This window comes from Salmo salar, unplaced genomic scaffold (genome assembly GCF_905237065.1).
Source record: "Salmo salar unplaced genomic scaffold, Ssal_v3.1, whole genome shotgun sequence".
Classification (NCBI taxonomy): Eukaryota; Metazoa; Chordata; class Actinopteri; order Salmoniformes; family Salmonidae; genus Salmo; species Salmo salar.
Window position 1 is genome coordinate 280,001 of NW_025548960.1, and position 5,000 is coordinate 285,000.

At 41.6% G+C, this 5,000-nt stretch overlaps 11 non-coding genes across 11 annotated transcripts; all 11 read right to left on the reverse strand.

The window, feature by feature from the left end:
* Positions 1-311: 311 nt before the first annotated feature.
* LOC123734737 (5S ribosomal RNA) lies at positions 312-430 on the reverse strand. Its single transcript, XR_006764922.1, has one exon. It is a non-coding gene; the product is annotated as a 5S ribosomal RNA (ribosomal RNA).
* A 409-nt stretch (positions 431-839) lies between these two features.
* LOC123734358 (5S ribosomal RNA) lies at positions 840-958 on the reverse strand. The gene has a single exon (XR_006764657.1). It is a non-coding gene; the product is annotated as a 5S ribosomal RNA (ribosomal RNA).
* A 139-nt stretch (positions 959-1,097) lies between these two features.
* LOC123734277 (5S ribosomal RNA) lies at positions 1,098-1,216 on the reverse strand. Its single transcript, XR_006764576.1, has one exon. It is a non-coding gene; the product is annotated as a 5S ribosomal RNA (ribosomal RNA).
* A 408-nt stretch (positions 1,217-1,624) lies between these two features.
* Positions 1,625-1,743, reverse strand: LOC123734935 (5S ribosomal RNA). The gene has a single exon (XR_006765120.1). It is a non-coding gene; the product is annotated as a 5S ribosomal RNA (ribosomal RNA).
* Positions 1,744-1,882: 139 nt separating this feature from the next.
* LOC123734278 (5S ribosomal RNA) lies at positions 1,883-2,001 on the reverse strand. The gene has a single exon (XR_006764577.1). It is a non-coding gene; the product is annotated as a 5S ribosomal RNA (ribosomal RNA).
* Positions 2,002-2,410: 409 nt separating this feature from the next.
* On the reverse strand, positions 2,411-2,529 carry LOC123734738 (5S ribosomal RNA). Its single transcript, XR_006764923.1, has one exon. It is a non-coding gene; the product is annotated as a 5S ribosomal RNA (ribosomal RNA).
* A 409-nt stretch (positions 2,530-2,938) lies between these two features.
* Positions 2,939-3,057, reverse strand: LOC123734739 (5S ribosomal RNA). Its single transcript, XR_006764924.1, has one exon. It is a non-coding gene; the product is annotated as a 5S ribosomal RNA (ribosomal RNA).
* A 139-nt stretch (positions 3,058-3,196) lies between these two features.
* Positions 3,197-3,315, reverse strand: LOC123734280 (5S ribosomal RNA). Its single transcript, XR_006764579.1, has one exon. It is a non-coding gene; the product is annotated as a 5S ribosomal RNA (ribosomal RNA).
* A 409-nt stretch (positions 3,316-3,724) lies between these two features.
* LOC123734283 (5S ribosomal RNA) lies at positions 3,725-3,843 on the reverse strand. The gene has a single exon (XR_006764582.1). It is a non-coding gene; the product is annotated as a 5S ribosomal RNA (ribosomal RNA).
* Positions 3,844-4,252: 409 nt separating this feature from the next.
* LOC123734740 (5S ribosomal RNA) lies at positions 4,253-4,371 on the reverse strand. The gene has a single exon (XR_006764925.1). It is a non-coding gene; the product is annotated as a 5S ribosomal RNA (ribosomal RNA).
* A 407-nt stretch (positions 4,372-4,778) lies between these two features.
* Positions 4,779-4,897, reverse strand: LOC123734922 (5S ribosomal RNA). Its single transcript, XR_006765107.1, has one exon. It is a non-coding gene; the product is annotated as a 5S ribosomal RNA (ribosomal RNA).
* Positions 4,898-5,000: the final 103 nt, after the last annotated feature.

A 5,000-nucleotide genomic window follows, 5' to 3' on the forward strand; every position in this document is an offset into this window, starting at 1 on the left:
ACTGAAAAAGTAGAAGAAATTACAAACACTCTTCCCATCACTTTTTAGCACAGGTAGTTGGATAAAATACAAACTTTATTTCCTTTCATCAATTGAACAGGGCAAAGGAGCACAAAGCACACACAAGCTGCATTCAGCAACAATATTCTTGTTTGTCTTATAAATACAAGGCAGATGCTAATTGAAAACACAAGGAAATTTGATCCTATTAAAAAGGCAGGAAGCTGCATTTAGTCAATTCATCATTAAATGCTTACTACAAGGCAGTGTTGCTGATGAAATAGTGCAAGAGCACACCCTCGTGGACAAAATGCTTACAGCACCTGGTATTCCCAGGCGGTCTCCCATCCAAGTACTAACCAGGCCCGACCCTGCTTAGCTTCCGAGATCAGACGAGATCGGGCGTACCCAGGCTGGTATGGCCGTAAGCTAGAAACAATCTCTTGCTACAACATATATAGTCAAAGTGAGTGTGATAAACAGACATTGCATTTTCACCAATTAGATAAGCAGCTTGAACTTTGTGTCACTGAAAAAGTAGAAGAAATTACAAACACTGTTCCCATCACTTTTTAGCACAGGTAGTTGGATAAAATACAAACTTTATTTCCTTTCATCATTTGAACAGGGCAAAGGAGCACAAAGCACACACAAGCTGCATTCAGCAACAATATTCTTGTTTGTCTTATAAATACAAGGCAGATGCTAATTGAAAACACAAGGAAATTTGATCCTATTAAAAAGGCAGGAAGCTGCATTTAGTCAATTCATCATTAAATGCTTACTACAAGGCAGTGTTGCTGATGAAATAGTGCAAGAGCACACCCTCGTGGACAAAATGCTTACAGCACCTGGTATTCCCAGGCGGTCTCCCATCCAAGTACTAACTAGGCCCGACCCTGCTTAGCTTCCGAGATCAGACGAGATCGGGCGTACCCAGGCTGATATGGCCGTAAGCGAGAAACAATCTCTTGCTACAACATATATAGTCAAAGTGAGTCTGATAAAACAGACATTTAGTCAATTCATCATTAAATGCTTACTACAAGGCAGTGTTGCTGATGAAATAGTGCAAGAGCACACCCTCGTGGACAAAATGCTTACAGCACCTGGTATTCCCAGGCGGTCTCCCATCCAAGTACTAACCAGGCCCGACCCTGCTTAGCTTCCGAGATCAGACGAGATCGTGCGTACCCAGGCTGGTATGGCCGTAAGCGAGAAAAATCTCTTGCTACAACATATATAGTCAAAGTGAGTGTGATAAACAGACATTGCATTTCCACCAATTAGATAAGCAGCTTGAACTTTGTGTCACTGAAAAAGTAGAAGAAATTACAAACACTCTTCCCATCACTTTTTAGCACAGGTAGTTGGATAAAATACAAACTTTATTTCCTTTCATCAATTGAACAGGGCAAAGGAGCACAAAGCACACACAAGCTGCATTCAGCAACAATATTCTTGTTTGTCTTATAAATACAAGGCAGATGCTAATTGAAAACACAAGGAAATTTGATCCTATTAAAAAGGCAGGAAGCTGCATTTAGTCAATTCATCATTAAATGCTTACTACAAGGCAGTGTTGCTGATGAAATAGTGCAAGAGCACACCCTCGTGGACAAAATGCTTACAGCACCTGGTATTCCCAGGCGGTCTCCCATCCAAGTACTAACCAGGCCCGACCCTGCTTAGCTTCCGAGATCAGACGAGATCGGGTGTACCCAGGCTGATATGGCCGTAAGCGAGAAACAATCTCTTGCTACAACATATATAGTCAAAGTGAGTCTGATAAAACAGACATTTAGTCAATTCATCATTAAATGCTTAATACAAGGCAGTGTTGCTGATGAAATAGTGCAAGAGCACACCCTCGTGGACAAAATGCTTACAGCACCTGGTATTCCCAGGCGGTCTCCCATCCAAGTACTAACCAGGCCCGACCCTGCTTAGCTTCCGAGATCAGACGAGATCGTGCGTACCCAGGCTGGTATGGCCGTAAGCGAGAAAAGATCTCTTGCTACAACATATATAGTCAAAGTGAGTGTGATAAACAGACATTGCATTTCCACCAATTAGATAAGCAGCTTGAACTTTGTGTCACTGAAAAAGTAGAAGAAATTACAAACACTCTTCCCATGACTTTTTAGCACAGGTAGTTGGATAAAATACAAACTTTATTTCCTTTCATCAATTGAACAGGGCAAAGGAGCACAAAGCACACACAAGCTGCATTCAGCAACAATATTCTTGTTTGTCTTATAAATACAAGGCAGATGCTAATTGAAAACACAAGGAAATTTGATCCTATTAAAAAGGCAGGAAGCTGCATTTAGTCAATTCATCATTAAATGCTTACTACAAGGCAGTGTTGCTGATGAAATAGTGCAAGGGCACACCCTTGTGGACAAAATGCTTACAGCACCTGGTATTCCCAGGCGGTCTCCCATCCAAGTACTAACCAGGCCCGACCCTGCTTAGCTTCCGAGATCAGACGAGATCGGGCGTACCCAGGCTGGTATGGCCGTAAGCTAGAAACAATCTCTTGCTACAACATATATAGTCAAAGTGAGTGTGATAAACAGACATTGCATTTTCACCAATTAGATAAGCAGCTTGAACTTTGTGTCACTGAAAAAGTAGAAGAAATTACAAACACTGTTCCCATCACTTTTTAGCACAGGTAGTTGGATAAAATACAAACTTTATTTCCTTTCATCATTTGAACAGGGCAAAGGAGCACAAAGCACACACAAGCTGCATTCAGCAACAATATTCTTGTTTGTCTTATAAATACAAGGCAGATGCTAATTGAAAACACAAGGAAATTTGATCCTATTAAAAAGGCAGGAAGCTGCATTTAGTCAATTCATCATTAAATGCTTACTACAAGGCAGTGTTGCTGATGAAATAGTGCAAGAGCACACCCTCGTGGACAAAATGCTTACAGCACCTGGTATTCCCAGGCGGTCTCCCATCCAAGTACTAACCAGGCCCGACCCTGCTTAGCTTCCGAGATCAGACGAGATCGGGCGTACCCAGGCTGGTATGGCCGTAAGCGAGAAACAATCTCTTGCTACAACATATATAGTCAAAGTGAGTCTGATAAAACAGACATTTAGTCAATTCATCATTAAATGCTTACTACAAGGCAGTGTTGCTGATGAAATAGTGCAAGAGCACACCCTCGTGGACAAAATGCTTACAGCACCTGGTATTCCCAGGCGGTCTCCCATCCAAGTACTAACCAGGCCCGACCCTGCTTAGCTTCCGAGATCAGACGAGATCGTGCGTACCCAGGCTGGTATGGCCGTAAGCGAGAAACAATCTCTTGCTACAACATATATAGTCAAAGTGAGTGTGATAAACAGACATTGCATTTCCACCAATTAGATAAGCAGCTTGAACTTTGTGTCACTGAAAAAGTAGAAGAAATTACAAACACTCTTCCCATCACTTTTTAGCACAGGTAGTTGGATAAAATACAAACTTTATTTCCTTTCATCAATTGAACAGGGCAAAGGAGCACAAAGCACACACAAGCTGCATTCAGCAACAATATTCTTGTTTGTCTTATAAATACAAGGCAGATGCTAATTGAAAACACAAGGAAATTTGATCCTATTAAAAAGGCAGGAAGCTGCATTTAGTCAATTCATCATTAAATGCTTACTACAAGGCAGTGTTGCTGATGAAATAGTGCAAGAGCACACCCTCGTGGACAAAATGCTTACAGCACCTGGTATTCCCAGGCGGTCTCCCATCCAAGTACTAACCAGGCCCGACCCTTCTTAGCTTCCGAGATCAGACGAGATCGGGCGTACCCAGGCTGGTATGGCCGTAAGCTAGAAACAATCTCTTGCTACAACATATATAGTCAAAGTGAGTGTGATAAACAGACATTGCATTTTCACCAATTAGATAAGCAGCTTGAACTTTGTGTCACTGAAAAAGTAGAAGAAATTACAAACACTGTTCCCATCACTTTTTAGCACAGGTAGTTGGATAAAATACAAACTTTATTTCCTTTCATCATTTGAACAGGGCAAAGGAGCACAAAGCACACACAAGCTGCATTCAGCAACAATATTCTTGTTTGTCTTATAAATACAAGGCAGATGCTAATTGAAAACACAAGGAAATTTGATCCTATTAAAAAGGCAGGAAGCTGCATTTAGTCAATTCATCATTAAATGCTTACTACAAGGCAGTGTTGCTGATGAAATAGTGCAAGAGCACACCCTCGTGGACAAAATGCTTACAGCACCTGGTATTCCCAGGCGGTCTCCCATCCAAGTACTAACCAGGCCCGACCCTGCTTAGCTTCCGAGATCAGACGAGATCGGGCGTACCCAGGCTGGTATGGCCGTAAGCGAGAAAAAATCTCTTGCTACAACATATATAGTCAAAGTGAGTGTGATAAACAGACATTGCATTTTCACCAATTAGATAAGCAGCTGAACTTTGTGTCACTGAAAAAGTAGAAGAAATTACAAACACTGTTCCCATCACTTTTTAGCACAGGTAGTTGGATAAAAACAAACTTTATTTCCTTTCATCAATTGAACAGGGCAAAGGAGCACAAAGCACACACAAGCTGCATTCAGCAACAATATTCTTGTTTGTCTTATAAATACAAGGCAGATGCTAATTGAAAACACAAGGAAATTTGATCCTATTAAAAAGGCAGGAAGCTGCATTTAGTCAATTCATCATTAAATGCTTACTACAAGGCAGTGTTGCTGATGAAATAGTGCAAGAGCACACCCTCGTGGACAAAATGCTTACAGCACCTGGTATTCCCAGGCGGTCTCCCATCCAAGTACTAACCAGGCCCGACCCTGCTTAGCTTCCGAGATCAGACGAGATCGGGAGTACCCAGGCTGGTATGGCCGTAAGCTAGAAACAATCTCTTGCTACAACATATATAGTCAAAGTGAGTGTGATAAACAGACATTGCATTTTCACCAATTAGATAAGCAGCTTGAACTTTGTGTCACTGA